General features: G+C 35.7%; 1 protein-coding gene and 2 long non-coding RNA genes across 6 annotated transcripts in view; 1 reads left to right on the top strand and 2 right to left on the bottom strand.

Moving 5' to 3' along the window:
• Positions 1 to 1,947, top strand: part of LOC103880819 — a 67,470-nt gene extending 65,523 nt beyond the window's left edge. The window contains exon 5 of the long non-coding RNA XR_001898580.2: positions 1,785 to 1,947. This is a non-coding gene — a long non-coding RNA (uncharacterized LOC103880819). The remainder of the gene's footprint in view (positions 1 to 1,784) is intronic.
• ROBO2 (roundabout guidance receptor 2) overlaps positions 1 to 17,757 on the bottom strand; it is a 1,748,812-nt gene that overhangs the window by 1,274,310 nt on the left and 456,745 nt on the right. The window lies entirely within an intron of this gene.
• On the bottom strand, positions 6,485 to 17,425 carry LOC108583808. The gene is made up of 2 exons (XR_001898598.3): positions 7,300 to 17,425; positions 6,485 to 6,633 (listed from the first exon to the last, which is right to left on the bottom strand). It is a non-coding gene; the product is annotated as an uncharacterized LOC108583808 (long non-coding RNA).

The following is a 17,757-nucleotide window of genomic DNA, read 5'->3' as shown; positions in this document are numbered from 1 at the left end:
TAAAACCCTCCTCAACCTGCCTTACCGTAAATGGTCAAATTTGAAGTCCTTCAATTAGACTCTGCCAGATGAACATTTCTTAATCCTTTCCCTTGTCCTCTGGCCCCTTAGAACTTTCCCCAGACCCTGAATTAGTAAGATAGATGTGAGTTGCATCACCTGTGTCCTTGCTGGCCAGCCTGGCAATAAAGACTTTCTTTTCGCAAAAGTCATTGCTATAGTGTTGGTTTCTATCTGTTGTGGGCAGTGAGCTCATATTGCTCAGTAGTATTACCAGATAGTGGGTCACTACTGATTCTCAGATTTTCACAAGTCTTTAAAAGCTGGAAGCAGAGACTGTGTACTACTCTACATCTAGCTGATTAAAAGCATACATGGGGATAATAAAAGAACAGTAGATACAAACAAATTTGTTCAAATAGATAACTTGAGTGAAATCCATGGTTTCTTTGACTGTGTGGTTCTCTGTATTTGGACAAACCCTGGTACAAATGACACTGTGTGAAGATGCTTGGCCACTGGTGTACATTTCTAAGGCTCAGTGTTTTTGCTGAATCCATTGGGACTGGGAAACCGATTTAGATGTAAGTGAATTCTTTGTTTTGGTTCAAAGTTATCAGTTGGTGTTACTAGTTTGGAACAATAAAGTAGGCTCACCAAGAAAGTGGACAACTATTTTAAGACTAAGAATAGGAAGAATTAAGATAATTTGGGAAGATAGAAAAGCAGTCAACAAATATGACAAGTACTTTGCATTCTTCCACATGAAGGAGATAGAAATATAAGATAGTCTTATTTTCCGGGTTAAAGTAAAAATACAGATACTATGAAACAGTACAATGCAATATGAAAAGTAACAGAATCCAAGTGCCTATGAAGGGCATAGAAGATAAATGATTGAAATCTGACTTAGAAGGATCAGAGCATGTGCTACACTAGATAACAATGTTTGCACATGAATCAATAATTTGAACACTAGCAATTCTGACTTTATAATATTTTACCTAAATCTACTCTTATCTTCCCCAAAACAATGTAACTTATGCTTTAGAAAAATTTCTCAAAGACACTAAATTACTTTCTAGTTTTTTGCATTGGTTTGTGCCATTCACACTGCTTGAGTTCTACTTGCAACTAGTTTTTTTTTTTTTAATCCATCTTCTATGTTATATAAGTGCCTCATTAATTCACCAGTAGCTCTCCAGATAATACTTAGTTGCTTTCCTTGTATGCTACCTGGGCACTTTATATTCATTTCTACTTCATATTTTATCATCAACTTAGCTGTAGGCTTTCTTTTCCAGGCAGTATAATTATTGAGGATAAGGATGTACTTCATTCTTCTTTATAATTGGCTCAGGGCTTGATATATAGAAGGTGCTCAATAAATGTTTTTTAGATTAATACATGACTGCATGCGTGGGAGTACTCAAGATTATTTGAGTAGTTAGTGACCTCCACAGTGTGATACAAAGTTTGCCACCCTTATCTATTTGTCTTTGATTAAAGCCATTCTTCCTGGTTTTGAAATAGTCCTATCCTTGAATATTGCTTACAAAAACTACCCAAGCATCATCAGGGAGGATTTTAGTGAATATAGAAAACTTTCTAACACAAAGTAGGATGCAAAATTTAAAGTAACTCATAGGTTGCCAAGACAACATTTCCTCGGTCTCACAGTTTTACTGAAATCTGATTCTGAAAACCACTTTATCTAGAATTTCATGTTCTACCTCACAATGCTTGATGTTTATTTTAATGACATCTTCAATATCTCTTTACAGATATCATCTAACTCAGTGATTCCGTCTCATGATGCCCGTGAACTCTGGAGGGGTTCTTATAATATTTGATGCTACGGTGCTACAGAACATCGGAAAAAGAAAAGAAGAAGAAGAAGAAAGCGAATGATAGTTACACTGATAAAAGAATGTTAAAAGAACGGTGAATCCTTTCTGTTGTTGAGCCCACTTCAGAAATGAACTATGATTATCCAGGCTATGGTTTTCTTAAGGTTGAGTGGAATCAAGACATAAAATAAAACTAAAATAAACCACTGGCAGCAGGCCACTGAAATTTCCAGCTCTCAAAACAGTTTTCTATTACCAGAGTAGGATTTTTGCTTAGATTTTCAATTCCGTCTAGCCTCCCCAGGTAGACAGAGGCTAAGGGGTTGGACAATTGAGATAACTGAAAGGAAAACATTTTACAAGAAGTAAAGCTAGTAACTAGCATGTAAGGTTTTTTTTTTTTTTAATTTGATAATCCAACTATTTTTAAATTAAACCTAATATACAGAGATGTGTAAAAATGTGACTCACTATTGATATTCTTACTATTTTTTTGTTTAGAGAACACAGCTATTTTTCATTAAACTGTTACTGTGTTTATCTCCTTGTGTTTATTATGGCTGTCTAAAATGAAATTTTAAGTCATTAAATTTAAGTTAGTTGCCTTCATTTTAATTATTTGACCTAAATAAATGTGGGCTTTTGAAAGGGATTCAGATCCCAGGCAGAAAAAGGATTAAGGTATTAATGACGTTGCTAATGTCCCAGAAAGGAGATTTCAGATTTCCCTGTAGCTTAGTCTCTTGTGACATTCGGGATGCTTTATCATCTGTAGTGAATTTCAAAAGTGACCACAATAACTCATAGTCCTTCCATCAAAACATGGGGGAGAGGGGATTCCTTTTTTCCACATATTGAATACAAGTTTGTCTTCAGACTGGCTTTGATAAAATAAATGAGTCAAAAATGCAACTGTACCTCTGAATCTAGACTTCAAGAGGACTTGTAATTTTTATTAAGTTCTTGGAACTCCTACCATCTGCTGCCATGTGAACAAACTCTCCCTAGACTGTTGGATGACAAGAGACATGGTATAGCCACCTTCATTAGCCATGCTAGTAGAGAGAAAAACATCAGATGTGACAAAAAGACCATTTTAGATATCATGGCCCATGACCAAGTCCATTACTGACCGCAGAAGCATGAGTGAGCCCAGCAGCAATCAGCTTAGTCTGACAAGATCAGCAGGAATGCTCAGATGACCAACAGACTCATCAACAATCATAACGATTAGTTTTAAGCACCACCTCTGTGGGTGGTTTGTTACATGTCATAAACCAGCTGATGCAATCTTCATTTTTACATTCAATAACCATACTGTTGAGCACCAATTTATTTATGGTATGTAAGCCATTTTATTAAGAACTGGAAATACAGAAGTGAACAAGTCATAGTCGCTGGCTTCAAAGTAATCACCACCTTTTGGGAAATACATTTAAGTCAATAAGCATCTTAACACAATACAGTAAGTACTACGATAGGGACAAACAGAGGGTTCTATGGGCCATCCAAGTGCTCCATCCAAGATGTGTCCATAAAACTGTCCATCTTAATTATGCACGTATAAATGCATTCTTATTTACAGACTTGTATAAAGTCAAAATAGCCAAACTGACATTCTGTTCAAATGCAGTGTGCTGAACTAACACTCTTCCTTTCTCAATTATCAAATAAAAGAATAAAAAAATTATTTATATCACATTCTACTCTTCCTGGTTAGCAAAAACAGAGCTCTTTATAATCAGGCAGGGAGAGGAAAAAGCCAACTTTTATTCAAAACCATAATAAAGGTTTCTAGTATTACAAAAAGTATAAAATCAAGGCCATGCCAGTGGAATTTATTCCAATTTGACTTAGATTCTCTAGTTCCATGGAATGAAACTGTTTCCCTTGAGTAGATGCTCTTACTTCTTAATGATTTAGAAAGAAAATAAGAAATAGTTTGGTGGGGAAAGTGAACTCATGATGATGCTCACATATGGAACTGGATTTAATTCACTTATCCCTCCATGCCTTCACTGTCAACCAATAATGTCCAAGGAAAATCTCCTTGTTCTTCAGGGAAGATCTCCATATTCCCCATTTATGGTCAAGTGTTTGATCTGGTTCCAGAAGAGCCTCACGATGCATGTTTGGTGAGGTTGGGGTAGGGTTAGCATTTCCTATTCCTCATCATTGTGTGGGGTTGTAATGGAGTTAGTACTAGAGAAGCAAAGGCTTCCTTGTTTGTCTCACTGGATTTGGGCAGTAATGATAAAAGCATGTGCAAGCATTGGTCTCACCCCACTCCCATGATGACAAACTCAGAGATTAACAATCTGTAAATGCAGGATTCTGACTCACTTCCTTACACAAAGATTCAATTTCTATGCTCAGTGTTTGAAGTTATTCCCATCAGCTAACCTGAAATAGGAGATATCTTTTATAGATGTAGATGCAACTTAGGAAAAGACAGCGTTCTCATGGTTAAGGGACAGCTTGGGAGCTGGAGATGTCAAGTATTTTGCCATATAAAAACTATTTTCAAACAAAAGGTTAAGCCCTCTGAATTATTTTAATTAGGTTGAACATTGTTTATAGAATTTCACATCAATTTCTACCTAAGGTAGAAATCAGCTAGATTCTACTAGGTACATGTTGTTCAACCTTGATAGCAATAGTCTGTTGGGAGAGGCAAGTCTGAATGTCAGGAACTTTTAAAATTCTTAGCTCTGTATAGAATGAGACATTAATATTCTTAGACTCTGTACATAAAGATTCTTTAATGCAAATAGGAAATATAAGCACTTATGTATAGTTCTGGTTGTGGAAACATTATTCTTAATGTATAAAGTAACAAAAGGAAAATATAAAATTGTTGTATTTGTACAAAAAGACCCCGTCATGTATTTTTTCATGTTATAATTAAACACACATAACCTAATAGTAACAGAAAGAAATTCATGCCAGCTACTTAACTACGTTATCAGTTGACAATCAAGTGGCTCTTCTTGTAGATCAAGTAGGGGAACACTCTTTTAACCACAATTTCTTCTAAGTAATCTCTTCTAATACACATCCCATTAGATATAGTTTATATTTTTTATTGCTTTATTCTTTAATGCTGGCTTATGTACTGATATTATGGAAAACCTAAGGACATCTTAGTGGTGTGATACATGTGATGTGAATTACTTAGTAACTTTAATGATATAGTGACTATTCTGGTTTCTGGAAGTGAAACAAGTTGATATGGTCAAATAATTGCCAGGAGCCAGAAATATTGATGTAAAGCTTTACATTTTTTAAGTGATGTTGATGTTATACAAAAACCTACAGCAGTCACAGTTTAAAAATATCAACTTAAAAACTATGTCTCATTCAATGTGCAAATACTATAGTAAACATTTGATATGCAGCTAATCTTGAAGTTTCTTGTTTTGCTTCTTCTCACATCAGCAAATGTGTAGTCAATACAGCATGTGCAAAGACTCATATACAATTATGTATATAACAGATTGTAAATATCCCTTCACTTTTCTCTGATTAACATATTTTTATGTGCACAGAATATTCAAGAATAAACACACGATACCCAAAGAAGGTTACAGATAGGAATAAATCATCTTTATTTTAATGAAGCAAACTTCTTCATGTACTTCTAACCCTTGTGCTCAAATTAAAGAGTAAAGCAAAGCACTGCTTAGACAACTTTCATAAATTCATACACATACACAAACACACACACACACATGCTTGGATTCACTTGTGTGTCAGCCCTCTGCCAGAAAATGTCCACGATGCAGGGGGCATGAATCTAATGATGTAACTACTCCTGGGGGAGACACCCTTTCTCGGGCGAGTGCAATGAGAGAAGTGTGCGTAGGTTATCATGGGGAGGCCGGGGAAGGAATGAAACTCAACCTGAGGAAAGAAGAGTTGGGAAGGAAATGACATATGAGTCAGCACCTGGCCTAGTGCCTGGCTAGGATAAACAGTAGGGAAATTTTTGTCTAGCTGATTTTTTTTTTTTTTTTTGAGACAGAGTCTCGCTCTGTGGCCCAGGCTGGAGTGGGCGGCGCCATCTTGGCTCCCTGCAAGCTCCGCCCCCGGGTTCCCGCCGTTCTCCCGCTTCCGCCTCCCGAGGAGCTGGGACCACAGGCGCCGCCACCACGCCGAGGTAATTTTTGTATTTTTAGCAGAGACAGGGTTTCACCATGTTGGCCAGAATACTCTAGATTTCTTGACCCTGTGATCCACCTGCCTCGGGCTCCCGAGGAGCTGGGACCACAGGCGCCGCCACCGCGCCCGGCTAGTTTTTTGTATTTTTAGTAGAGACGGGGTTTCACCGTGTTAGCCAGGATGGTCTCCATCTCCTGACCTCGTGATCCGCCCGCCTCGGCCTCCCAAAGTGCTGGGATTACAGGCCTGAGCCACCGCGCCCGGCCTGTCTAGTTGATTCTTGAAGGTGCATTGAAGCAGTTACATGTAATTACTAGGGACCTTCATACTTCCTAAAAATTTATTGCTACCCAGTAGGTGTACACACACACCTGAACCAGTTGGATCATATCTGACTTTTACTAAATGCAAAGCTCTCTGTAATACTCTACATAGCCTGTTCTATTTCATTAAATACACTCATTGAGATCTACTAAACGAATTTTATAATTTATTAATGAGTGTCTATCGACAGTTTTAAAAATATTGTTCTTGGCAATGGAGAGACATTGAAAGTTGTGAAGCATAGTGGTGTTACTGTCACGTCTTCAGAGTTCTTTCTGGTATGTGGGTGGACACACGTCTAGGTAGAGAAACAAGAGGCAGTTGTAATACTTCTTTCAAAAGGTAATATTAGACAAATTAGAGCAGCGTTAGTAGGAATTGAGAGGAGAGTTTTAAAACCCAGGAAATATTTAGTATGTACATCAACAGGACTTTGTTATTTAAGGGGTATAAGTAGCTGGAGAGTTGCAAAAGGACAAAGAGAGAGACAAACCAAAGATAGAGCCCAGTTTTATTACATGACTGACCTAATGAACGCTGATGTTGCCGAAAAGATACAATAAATGTGAGAGAACGATTCAGGTTAGACAGGTCAAATTTGAAGCATCTATCTACTCAGAGACACAGAGCTGGCATTTGGCATTTGGATGTTAGATCTGAGGTTCTGCTAGGAATTCTGAGAAAGAGATCTAACTATGTAAGTCATCAGCATAGACGGGTCATTTATAAGTGTGAACAAAAATGACATCACACAACGAGATACTGCAGAATGAAAAGAGCAGAGCCTAGTTGCCGAACTCTGAAGAAAGCTAATATCTACAGACCAAGCAAGAGGAGTCTCAAGAGAAGACAGTGTGGAAACTGGAGAACCAGGAGATTGTGACAATTCAGAAGACCAATGAACGATTTCCAGATTTAAGGAGGGATAAACAGTGTCAAAGGCATCAGAGAAGGCTGTTAATACCTGAGCAATGAAGGTTCATTGTGTTCAGAATTACAAAGCCATTGAAGGAAAGAGAACCATTTCTGCAAAAACACCTGGGAAAGAAGCCACATTACCATGGATAGAGTAGCAGGCATGGAGACACTGCTTACATAGTACTCTAGTGAGAAGTCTGAAGATGAATGGAATAGAAAAATATACGTAATAAAAGAGTCCTACGGAGTCAAGGGAAGGTTCTTTTATTGTGATGGTTTGTTTTGTTTTCATTTTTGTTCAAACACAGACTAAGATTTTCTACAATACATTGGGGAAGGGAATAAAACTGGTGAAACAAGGTCTTAACGTCGACGAGAGAGGATGTTTTCTCATAGCAAAATAGACTCCCCTACATCTCAAGGTGTCTTTAGTGTCAATTGGAATTCCTGCTATACATTCAGATCCTGAGTAGGGTCTGACTCAAGGGAGGGGAACATAGATCCCAAGTCCTGATACAAGGAATGTATATTCTACTCTTAGACCAGGAGAAAATGGCAAAAGAGAAATCATGCTATTTTCAGGGCCCAGCTCTCAAGAAACAGGCGGCTTCCATTTCCCATCTCTTGAAACAGTCAGTCTGGGAGCTTTTTGCTGCCATGTGAGTTGTCTAAATGCTCTGACAGGTTCATGCTGAAATGGGCAGGTGTAAATATTGCGGTCTCTCAAGAGACGGGGTCAAGATGGGTAAATGAGAAAATCTCTCTCTACAACTGTTCAGAATGTTAGATGAGCTGAGATTAGGAATTTTAACTAGTGGCAGGTAAATTGATTATTTCACATGATATAATAAATTTAAGGCACATAATTTCTGTGCAACCATCTTCTAAGATAAAAAGCAGTTATTTTGACATTAAAAGGAACAAGTTTAGGAAATTAAAATTTGTTAAAAATGAAATTCATATAAAATTGCTTATGACATTATTTCTGCATACATTCTATACTGGGTGCACACTAATTTGGCTAACAGTATTATGGGCAATGCTATTATTTATTCTATTATAGTTTAAAACAAAATATGCTTTTGATTGTAATTTTTATTGCTTGGAATGCAATGAAAAAATGCTGGAAAATAATGCTGTAAAAAGCAATTTTGGACTGAACTGCCCTTTTATTAATTATTATTTCTCTGCTTAATAAAAACTAATTAATGATAAGTAAATTTGAAGAGATACTTTTGTGTAAGTGATCAGACATAGAATAATTTTTTCAGCATACAATTTACTATAAATATCTGAGAAAACAGAAACTTTTCATAATACCTGCTTTCCACACAGTAAAGAAATATCTTGAATTTCAAAGGATTATATACTATAAAGATTTTAAAATTTTAATCTTATGTAAGCAATTTTAACAATAGCAGTACTAGAAGAGGAAGGCTAGTCTCTACTAATGTATGTAAGAATTCTTACTCTGTTCTTTTTCATTAGTGAATTCACAATTCACTGATTTAGTTAGATGAAGCCTAAAAGCAAAGGATCATAAATCCTTTATCCAGTGGACAGATACTTGTTAAGTGCTTAATATGTATCAGAGATAGAGTCATAGAGAAACATCTGAAGTATTTAACCTTGGGAAACTTAGTCTTTAACGGTGAAAATATAGATTAGAGATAAATAAATGAAATGCAGTGTGTCTGGTTGCAAGTACTAAGAAGGATATCAGAGCAGGGTAAAGGGTATTGGTATGATGGTTCTGGGAAGAGGAGTATTCCACCTTAAATGGTTTAATCAGGGAAAATCTCTCTGAAAAGGTGACTGTTGGGCAAAGCAGAGTGACATGAGGGAATGAGCCATGTAGATAGATATTCTCTACTAAGGAAATAGTAAGGAACAATGACATTCTGTGTCCTTACTAAGAAAATAGGATATGAGACCCAGCCACTTCAACGGATGAACCAAGGGAGAGGAAGGTGATGAGGGCAGAGACCTACAAGGCCATGGTGAGAACTTTGAGATTGATTCTTGGGAAGATAAGCCATCACCATGTTTTGAGCAGAAGAGTGACATTTTGTCTTTGGTTTTGAAAAGATCACTTTGGTTCTTCTGAATAATTAGATACATAATGTGGATTTATGTTGGTCATTAATAACAAAGAAAAGTAAATCCCAATTTCTCATGTTGTGAGTCATTATAAGAAAATGAGACAAATCCAGCTCCAAGATTCAATTTAATAGGTAGTTTTCAAGATATTTGCAATACATTTTATGGATATAATTGTACTCAATCTTGAGGTCTTGTCATTATCATAAGCCCTAATGTCAAATATGAAAATTAGCGTTTCTCAATGGGGAATTCTGAAAAGTTCTTGGGTGATCTTCCATTAGCATCACTTTTACTTCCATTTATAGTCTTGCATGTCTTTCAAGGTCTAAATTGCTATTCATCTAGCTCTCATCCAGCAATGAGTAATTTCTAATAGACGGATCCCCAGTTAGCGTCTGCATAGCAAAAAGCATGTGATGTGCTAATTGAATCTCAATTAGCTTACATCATATCTCTTACAGAATTTCAAAACATGATTGTTACCACATTAAAGGCTCAGAGGAAAGAGGACAAGTATTTTCTTTATGGTTTACTATGAACAGGGATCATCTACCTGTATAGGAATCGTATTTTTTATCGTATCAAAATGGAAATGGAGCCTATAAAGAAATAAGGTGTCCTCTGCTGTGGGCTGTCAGGAAATACCATGGGGCACAAGATACATTCATTTTGGAGTACAGATACAGGTGATACTACCGTCCACAAGAAGCCACACCACAGGCTCTCTCTTCTCACTTCAGACTCTGTGATTTGCTTCAGCTCTAAAAAAAATTAGAATAAACTGTGGCCTCTTACTGGAAAATCACTCAGCTGGCCTTACTTTAATCTCTCTTAGACTTGAGTTCACAAAGAAAACAGAGCGGCATTCAGGTAGACAACAGAACACCGGATAAGTTGGGAGCAAAGATAAAGTCAAACAAATTTATAGTAAAACAGGTAGAGAGTCTTTAGAATCAGATGAGATGCAAACTCATGGCAATTTACACAGTAGGTTGCCCTCCCAAGTAGAATTTCAAACATGCTATTTCTTTAAAAAAAGATATTGTAAAAGAAGAAAAGTATTATTAAGATCAGCAGCCTACATGAAGTTTTGAAATTCTTAAGGAAAAGAGATACTGTGCAGGCCTCGCAACAGTCACTATGGTTCCTTCATTTCTTCCAAAGTTTTCACTGAAATGAACAAAAGATTTTATGTGAAAAATCAGGTATTTCCTATAAATAAAACTTCTCACTATAACAAAAATAATAAATAATACTAGTCCAGGTGTATTTTTTAAATCTCATGAATTGTAGCCACGTTAAGTCAGAAAATGTGAGATGAAGAAAGGATTCTACCTAACAGGTACTTTTCAGTTTAACTAGTATATATTGAGTGCCTATTATGTGACAGGCATTATTCTAGGTTTTAGGAATACAGCTTTGAACAAGAAGTGCTTGCTTTCATGAAGCTCACATCTACTGAGAGACAAATCATAAAGAATTCAATAAATCAACAAAAAAGAATAAAGAATATTTCCAATTGCAACAAGTGCTGAAAAAAGAGTAGAAATAGAGAAAAGCTGTGAGAGTTACTTGTTGAATTGGGGCATAGTTTGGATTCAGGAGTCAGGGAAGGTATTCCTGGAGTGTCAGTTAAATTGAAATAGAAAAGACAAGAGGGAGTCACTGAGAGGTGTTTCTGGCAGAGGACACGGAAAATGCTAAGCCCCTCGGAGAGACAAGTCTTCAGGCATAAAGAGGGCTGGCATCGCTGGAACATACAATGTGAGGGAGTCAGTAAATGTAAGCAGGATGGAAACTTGGATTTTATTTTAGTCTGTGGAAAAGCTTTGGAGAGCTTTATCTGAGGACAGGCCTGCTTTGATTGATGTTATGTAAAAGTTACTGTCTGAGCTTTCTGCGACCAAGGTTTAAGTGGAGGCTTGGTTAGGACTATAGTTTAGGTGAAAGTCAAGGATGTCCTGGATTAAGAAATTTAAAGAGAGTGTTAGATAAAATATTTTAAATAAAATAAGAAATAAAACATTTAAAAAACCCTTGAACACTTTCAAACCATCCACTAATATATGTAACATTAAAGTGCTAATTACAGATCATTCTGAGCCTTTGATTAATATTGGCTCCCTAATGAGTCTTATTAAGCAAATATTTGTATCATTAAGATTAATTGATACATTTTTTTTTGACAAACAGGCTTTTTACAAGCATATGCACCAAGCATAAGAGAAGGATCATGTGCAGAACATTATCTCAGTTACCTAGATGCCTTCAGAGCCCTGGAAACTAGAAGCAGAATCTATTCAAAACACGATGCTAAATTAGAATTACCTGTTCTTGTCTTCATCTTAATAATACTTAAAAACTTGATGACAATGATGTTGACAATGAAGATTCTGTTATGAGATCCTTTCAATAAGAGAATAAACGTGGTGGTTTAAAGGGTGTTAAACATCTTAAATTTTGAATTGTTTTCTTTTGGTGGTGATATGTTGAGGCCAATTCATTCATTAATTTCTTATAGTTTCTCTTCTGATGAATTGCAAAAAGCCATTGTGCTAGGGGTTCAAGATGAGGCCAGGGAATAAGACCATAAATTTAATGTGATACTGATTCCCTCTGTGTGTGTGCGTGTGCATGTGCGTGTGTGTGTGTGTGTGTGTGTGTGTGTATACTATGTTAGCTGGCAGGTGAGACAAAAGGGGAAGAAGCTATTATAAATTGTATCGAGTGCTACCTGCTGTATCCTTTCCTCACCTACTTAGATCATTTGATCAGAATGAAGCAATTCACAAATTCCAAACACATTTACCAGACAAGGTCAAGGATATCATTTAGTGTAATTTCTATTCAGATGGCAGGCTATAAAAAAGAAACATCCAAATAAAGGAAATCAAGGTAGCCAGTGTATGTCTCCTGACCTGCCCCAAGACTGGCTCCCAGAAGGACAAGCAAGAGTCAGCATACAGAAGTGAGTGACTGGCATAACAGGTTTGTCGAATGACCTCAGAAGCAGCCCTCTTGCACAAGATGAGGAAGTTTGGTGGTCGTTGGAAGAAAGCTTCCTCCTCCGGCTGCATACTAAATCTCAGTAAGAGCAGCCACTCAAAGAGGAGAAACAATAACAATTAGGACATAATATTTGAAGGACTATGGATCAGATCCTAAAAACTGTGTTTCTAAAAATTTCTTTGCCCTATGCCTCTTGGGTGACATCTGCAATTTTTTGATGTAGAATACGCTCAGTGCAACACATTACACACATGTATTCATGAATTAATAGAGATCGAAGAATACTTCATATTTTTCCCTTTATAAATGAGACAATTCAAATCTAGAGAAGTTTTTCACCTTACCTAAGGTATCACAGCTGATTAGTGATTACTAGGCCTTAGGACTTTAAGTTAATAAAACACTGTTTACACTAAACTAAGCAACTAATTACCATTATGATCACTATGATCAATAAAATAAGGCATCTATAATATTCACTTTTTTGAAGACAATGTCTTTCTCGGTAACCCAGGCTGGAGTGCAGTGATGCAATCACAGCTCACTGCAGCCTCAACATCCCAGACCCAAGTGATCCTCCCACCTCAGCTTCCCGAGGACCTGGGACTACACATGAGCCTCAACCTATCTGGCTAATTTTTGTATGATTTGTAGAGACGGGTTTCACCATGTTGACCAGGCTGGTCTTAAAACTCCTGGATTCCAGTGATCCTCCCACTTTGGCCTCCCAAACTGTAAAGATTGCAAGCATGAGTCACTGCACCTGGCCAATATTCACTCTCTTAAGTTTATATGTAGTGTGTTTATCATGGCATAAAACTTATTTTTTTATACATTTACTCATATAAATCACTCCAAGACTTTAAAAGATAATGTCTATTTTTAGCAAGGAACAAAGAGTGATTTTAAATATCTATGCACAAGGAGTAATAAATCTAACACTTTAGGTTTTCAAAAGTAGTAGGCTTTCACTTTGTACACCTTACTCTTTCTTAAATATCAGAAAGAATGACAGCCTTTTCATATAAAGACAGTTTACTTGATATTTCCTGTAGAATATTAGCAAATACACTTCACTGTGTGTTTGTTTTCAATTTCAGAATATAATGGTGAATTTCTTAGGAAGATTTTAGTTTAGGAGTTGGGCTCCTAATAAACAGGCTAGGTACGTAAATATTATGCATTTCTCTTACTATATTTTCTGGTATAAAATCAGAGATTGAACTACAATGTTTACTTAATTATATGGTTCTTGAGTAATTATTAATTGTTGTTGTTTTCCCTAAAATTATGGTCATGGGCAATTTAAAAAGTTTTTGCTCTCAAAAAATGCATTCTGCTTTCTTTTGTTTTACTCGTATTTTATTTCCATCTTTGAAGTATAAACATAATGAAAATTTCGACACCTATAGGGTAATTTAAATCACAGTGCATATAGAATGCCTAGGCACAGAAATAGTTAAATTTGGATAAATAGTACTTTCTGTTAGTTTCTCAGCAATATCCCACGGAAATCGTGCTAAATATCATGAAATCATTTGAGCTGGAAAAGCACATGTAACACCTAAGAGTCGTCCACAAATCTTCCACAACACATGGTGCTCAAGCAGGAGGCTTAAGTCGACCAAGCGGCCTTTGCTTGCTGGTTTGATAAAACACTCAAGAGGATTGTCAGGGTCCAGATTAGACTGTTCTATTTTTACTTTGAGTTTCCTTTATCAAGAGTAATTCTAACTTATAGCACTTATGAAAACAATACAATGTTTTCAACATGGCATTACGTGAAAAAAATTATTAACAGAAGCTGGTTGTATCCATTGAGATTTTGTCAGCTGCACAGTAATAATGACTAAACAGGATTTTCTTTTCTCATAATAAAAGAGACAGAGGAAACAGGTAAGACGTGATATGGGAGCTTCACAATATCCCCACCAGGCCTTCTTTTTACTTTCAATTCCACCCTCCGTGGAGTTTGGCTTTAATCCTCATGTTCACAATACGGCTGTTCTGTCTCCAACCACTGCATCCACACAGGAGAAAAGGGAAAGGCCAAGGGCAAAAAGCAAAAAGCAGGTTCCAGCCAATTCTTTCTCCTTTTAAAAGTTTTGTAAGAACACCCACTGAATGACATCTAACTATATCCCATTGACCAGAACTAGATCGTATGACTACGCCTGACTTTAAAAACGTTAACAAGGTGAGCATTTTAATTGAGTACAATGCTAAACTGGAAAAAAAAAAGTCTTAGTTAAGGAAAAGGGAGCAAATGATATTGTTAGATGACTATAACTTGCCTCTCCTTCCTTACTAAGGGAACGTTTATTTTGTTTAAAAGTTCATTAACTTCTTTGTTATAGGAATCTTCACTATTCCTACACATGTAATGCTTAGTAAGCCTTTCTTTTTCATATCCAAAGTAAAATACTTCACACAATTTTTTAAAAAAAATATTCTTTTCTTCCTCACTTTCTGCAGGCATGGCCACCCCATATCTAAAATAAAATTGCTCAACAGTACTCTTTATTTCATGACAAGGGTAGAAATAATTTTCTGAAAGGGGAATGAATGAAGGGAAACTTCATGTTTTCTTTACTTGGGCCAGAATATTAAAGCTGGAAATCAGAAAAGAGATCAAAACTTTAGTTTAGTCATGTGGATTTAGATAGTCTCATAGATCGGTCAACTTCTAAACTATCATAAATTGGCTTCTCATCAGGGAGCAAAGTAGTTCCTCTGTGAGGGGCAGAACAGCCACGTCTCTGTCTCAATTATACGCATGCAACTTCATACAGAACTATGCTGGTCATGGGTGGAGATTAATTATGGTAAACTTCTCAATGAATTCAAGGTCAAGATGATAGCCATAAATTAATAAGCTGCATGCTTTGTTCTTGCTTGAAATTGGCAGCTGGATTTACTGTATGTGTCATGTTTCTGGGTCATATTTAGACTGCATATAATGTTATAACTTTAGATTGGGAGATTTCGCTCTATAATATACTAGCTTCCTGTCCATTTCTTTAAAGAGTACAAACACTCAAGGAAAGCTAAAAGTAGTCTTAGGAAGTAAAGAAAAAAGATAGCTACCAAAGAAAGTTATCAAAGGACATATACTATATGAATACTAAGACCAAAAATCCAGTAAGAATACCAAAGAGTAGTAAATTACAGAAAAAAAATCTTAGATAGAAATGATGTTGAGAAAAAAATAATCCAAGCCTGAGAAATATGTGTAAAACCTGTATGGATCATCTTACCATGGTGCATAACAGGAGGTAAAGGATCACATGTCCACTGAGAAGCTTCACTAGTGCCCTTAGGTTTTTTATGTTCCATTTTAAGCTATAAACTAAAAAGCCTTAATATGCTCTTAGCATTCACTTGCATTTGCTATTATAGGTCTAGAATAACATGAAATACCTAAGACAAAACAACATAACAGTTCCCTGTAATTCATATCAAGAATCATACTTGCACAAATAAAGCTCATGCTTTATTACATTTCAGATGAAAGTCTCTTTCAATTTTAAAACATCCTTTCTAGCTAAAAGGGCTCATTCAACATTTAAACAGCATCAACTTTCATCTTAAACTTCAAATTCTAATGTCTATTGTCTGAACCTAGACAGTTTCATGTTTAGAAAAACATATATTGAGCAAATGTGCATGTAATTACTTATTGTCAATTCCTCTCCTTTCTCTTTCCATTTGAATCTAAAGAAAAGCTATGTAACTTACTCTTTAAATTGGAATTAGTGAATATCCTAACATGCTTTATCTGTCATATAACTAGGCTTAGAAATATGTATTTATTGACTACTTTCTACGGACAAAGATGACTAAAAAATTGCCCCTGCCACCTAGCAAGTGAGTCTGAATAACAAGTTAGTACTCTAATAAAAGGGTAAAACCAACATTATTAGAATGAAAGCAACAAAAAAGTCTCAACTCACTAGATGAGACAGGAAAAGAGAGAAAATAGATTTCCAGTACTGCACACTTTAATATGTGGGAGGATGGAAGACCAAGTAAGAAACAAGTCTCAAGGACAGCTCGTGTCCGTTTTGGACTAGGGGAAAATGAAAACTATCTCCAGGCTATTCAAAGCCCCAAGTAAGGAGACTCTTACATAGTCAGAGAAAGCTTGCTTATAAATGTAGCTTATTTCTAGGGAAGATGGGCTATTAGACTATATCCAACTAGAGGGGCTTTCACATAACTCTTAGGGTATTGTATCTTAATTACAGACAAATAACTTTTTATGTTTCCCCAAATAACTGATTGCTAGGAAAATTAAGCAAATGAACTCTAAAGTATTATTCTGTAAAATAATCTCTAAAACATTTGGAGTGACGTGATTGTTTTCTTTATGGGTAAGCACATTTAAAACTCATATATATATATATTTTAAAGTTTAGATATAATTTTCATACAATTTGATTTGGTTTTATGTTTCTAATCTATTCAAAATTATATTTAAATCATGTTAATTCTTAGTTATATATTGCCAAATTTTACAAATAAAATTAATTTTGGTTGTTTATCCTGCAACTTACTAATCTAGCTGGCTTTTGGGGTAGATCCCAATGAGATATCTTCATTCATAATCCTGTTATCTCTGAATAAAGGCAGTTTTGCTTTTGTTATTAAACATTCAATTCAATTAATCTTGATTGGATTTATGTATCCATCACGCAAGATAAAATAGAAAACATTTTCATCACCATAGTTTTATTTTGCAACCTTCTAGCCAACCCCAACCCACAAAGGAATTTATTGTTGAGATTTCTATCACTAGATTTGTTTGACCTGTTTTTATAATTCATATATGTGAAATGATACAGTATTTACTTGTTTGAATCTGTTGCCTTTTCTTTACATTTTTGAGGCTCATCTATATTGTTGCATGTTCTAGTAACTCACTTCTTTTGTTTTGCTGAGTAGCAGTTGATTGTATGAGAACAGGACAATTGGTTCATTTATCCCGTCTTTGTGTTCATGTGTACTCGATGTTTTACTCCTGCTTATAAGTGAGAACATGCAGTATTTGGTTTTCTGTGCCTGCATTAATTCACTTAGGATAAAGGCCTCCAGCTGCATCCATGTTGCTGCAAAAGACATGATTTCATTTTTTTTAAAAAACAGCTGTGTAGTATTCCATGGTATTTTAACAATATTGTCTCTTCGAACACATGACTATTTATTTAGGTCTCTTTATTTCAGAATTCTTTCATTTCTCTGCCTTTTTAAAAATAGTTCTCAGTGTACAAGTCTTAGATATCATGTTTAAATTTATTCTTAGGAATTTGAGGTTGTAAATACTATTGTAAACTAAAAATAAAAATATAACAAGGAAGCCATGTGATTTTTAATTTAATACTCACATTTAAAT

This window comes from Papio anubis, chromosome 2 (assembly GCF_008728515.1).
Source record: "Papio anubis isolate 15944 chromosome 2, Panubis1.0, whole genome shotgun sequence".
Taxonomy (NCBI): Eukaryota; Metazoa; Chordata; class Mammalia; order Primates; family Cercopithecidae; genus Papio; species Papio anubis.
This window is presented reverse-complemented; position numbering and strand designations above follow the sequence as displayed.